Source organism: Rattus rattus, chromosome 3 (assembly GCF_011064425.1).
Source record: "Rattus rattus isolate New Zealand chromosome 3, Rrattus_CSIRO_v1, whole genome shotgun sequence".
NCBI classification, from domain to species: Eukaryota; Metazoa; Chordata; class Mammalia; order Rodentia; family Muridae; genus Rattus; species Rattus rattus.
This window is the reverse complement of record NC_046156.1, coordinates 172,839,025-172,842,125: the sequence shown is the minus strand read 5'-3', so window position 1 is coordinate 172,842,125 and position 3,101 is coordinate 172,839,025. Positions and strand designations below refer to the sequence as shown.

The window sequence follows — 3,101 nt, the reverse complement described above, 5'->3', positions numbered from 1 at the left end:
GTCTGTTTCTATGCCAATTCCATGAACTTTTTATTACTGTTGCTTTGTAGTAGAACTTGAGGTCAGGAATGGTATTACCTGCAGAAATCCTTTTATTGTTCGAGATTGTTTTTAGCTATCCTGGGTTTTTTGGTTTTCCATATGAAGTTGAGAAATGCTCTCTCAAGGTCTGTACAGAATCATGTTAGAAGGATGATGGGACTTGCATTGAATCTGTAGATTGCTAATGTAAGATCCCTATTTTTCACTATGTTAACCCTACTGATCCAGGAACATGGGAGGTCTTCCCATCTTCTGATATCTTTCTTAATGTCTTTCTTCAGAAACTTGAAGTTTATGCAGGAAGAAGCGGAAGAAGATGGCGCTCACCAGCTTTTTACCTGTGCCTTCTCAGCTATCTCAGCACCAACTTGAAGCTGAAGAAAGGGCAAGATCTCGAGATCACGGCAGACCTTGCTGGTCTCCTCTCGAATGGAACATCCCCGATATGGATACAGGAAAGGCTGGATTCCAAGACTGTTAGAGGGTTTTGGAGATGGAGGTGCTTTCCCAGAAACCCATGTGGCCCAGTATCCTCTGGATATGGGGCGAAAGAAAGAAAAATGTTGAATGCACTGGCCATTGAGGTAGATCCTGAAGAGAAAAGTGAATATGATGCAATTGCTCGACAGGGACAGTCCAAAGACAAGGTCATTTACAGCAAATACACTGATCTGATTTCAAAGGAGGTTATGAATGCAAATGACCCAGACTCACAAAGGCCTGATGAGGAGGCAATTAAAGAGATAACAGAAAAGACAAGAGTTGCCTTGGAGAAGTCTGTGTTTCAGAAGGTTGCTCCAGCCATGCCAGTTTGTGCAGCTGAGAAGCTGGCTCCTGCTCAGTATATCTGCTGCACGCCATCTCAGCAAGGAGTAGCATTCAATTCTGGAGTCAAACAGAGGGTTATTCGGATGTAGAAATGCAGAAAGACCCAATGGAGCCTCCAAGATTTAAGATTAATAAGAAAATTCCCGGGGACCACCATCTCCTCCTGCACCTGTAATGCACTCTCAATGTAATGTAAAGTCGGAAGATGACTGTAAAGGAACAGCAAGAGTGGAGGGTCCCTCCTCGTATTTCCAACCGGAAGACCACTGAAGGGTATATGATTCCATTAGATAAACAGCTGGCTGCTGGTGGAAGAGGACTTCTGACTGTCCACATAAATAAACATTTTGCCAAACTGGCTGAAGCGGATCAGAAGGCTCGAGAAAAGGTGGAAATGTGAGCCCAAATAGAGAGAAAGATGGCTCAAAAAGAAAAGGAGAAACACGATAAACTTAGAGAAATGACCCAGACAGCCAGAGAAAGGAGAGCTGGGATCAAAACCCATGTGGAAAAAGAAGATGGAGAAGCCCGTTAAAGAGATGAAATCCGTCATGACAGGTGAAGAGAGGCAGCACTACCAGAACCTTTCCAGGGCAGCTCCTGATAAGAGGTCAAAACTAGAGAAATGAAAATCGAGATATCAGTGAAGTCATTGCTCTTGGTGTGCCCAATTCTCGAACTTCCAATGAAGTCCAGTACCAAAGGCTCTTCACCCAGTCCTACGAACGGTATGAACAGCGGATTTGCAGGTGGAGAAGATGAAATTTACAGTTTGTGATCAGGCTGGAGAGGTGGAAAAGATGTGTCTCAGAGTAGCTACAGGTCCAGTAAAATCTGGACAAAGGCATGTACGGTGATGACATCGAAACCAGGATAAAGACACAGATTTGTTCCTAATAAAGAGTTTTCAGGTTCAGACTGTAGATAGAGAAGGACCAGTTCAGTTTGAGGAAGATCCTTTTGGTTTGGACAAGTTTTTGGAAGAAGGGAAACAGCATCGTGGATCTGAAAAACCTTCAGATAGCAGTCGCCATGAGGAACATGATGAGCATGAAGTCAAGAAGCAGAGGAAGGAGTAGATGGACCTCTTGAAACAATCTGACACATATACAGCAGAGGACTGCCTGGTCTGGCCTCAGTGAGAGAAGATGGACCTAACCCTCAAGAGACTTGAGATCCCCAGAAATTGGGAAGCCTGGTAGGGGGGAACCATCCTCTTAGAGACAGAGGAAGAGGAATTTTTGGAGAGATGATGGGGAGGGTGGTAACAACTGGACTATATTAAAAATGATTAAAGATTAAAACAAAAAACCCTTGAAGTTCTTGTCATACATACAGGTATTTCACTTGCTTGGTTATTAGAGCTAAACCAAGATATTTTATATTATTTGTGGCTATTGTAAAGGATGTTGTTCCATTAATTTCTTTCTCAACCCATTTATCATTTGTATAAAGGAGGGTTACTGATTTTTTTTTGTAGTTAATTTTGTTTCTAGCCACTTTGCTGAAGATGCTTATCAGCTTTAGGAATTCTCTGGTAGAATTTTTGGGGTCATTTATATATCATATTATATTATCTATCATATTATCTGCAAATAGAAATACTTTGACTTCTTCGTTTCCAACCTATACCTCCTTGGTCTCCTTTAGCTGTTATATTGTTCCAGCTAGACCTTCAAATGCTATGTTGAATAGATTGGGAGAGAGTGGGCAACCCTGTCTTGTCCCTAATTAAGTAGAATCGCTTTCAATTTCTCTCCATTTAGTTAGATATTGGATACTGGCTTGCTGTATGTTGCTTTGATTATGTTTAGGTATGGGTCTTGTATCCCTGATCTCTCGAAGACTTTTAACATGAAGGGGTGTTGAATTTTGTCAAAGGCCTTTCCAGCATCTAATGAGATGATCATGTGATTTTTTTCTTTCAGTTTGTTTACATGGTGGATTACATTGATGGATTTCCATATATTGAACTACCACTGCAACCCTAAATGAAGCCTTCTTGATCATGGTGGATAATGTCTTTGGTGTGTTCTTAAGATTCAGTTTGGGAGTTTGCATCAAAGTTCACAAGGGAAATTGGTCTGAAATTCTCTTCCTTTGTTGAATCTTTGTGTGGTTTAGGTATCAGGGTGACTGTAGCCTCATTGAATGAATTAGGTAGTGTTCCTTCTGTTTTTATTTTGTGGAATTGTTTGAGGAGTATTGGTATTAGTTCATCTTTGAAAGTC

General features: G+C 41.2%; 1 pseudogene; it reads left to right on the top strand.

Moving 5' to 3' along the window:
* The first annotated feature begins 358 nt into the window (after window positions 1-358).
* LOC116895626 lies at window positions 359-1,949 on the top strand (annotated as a pseudogene).
* Window positions 1,950-3,101: the final 1,152 nt, after the last annotated feature.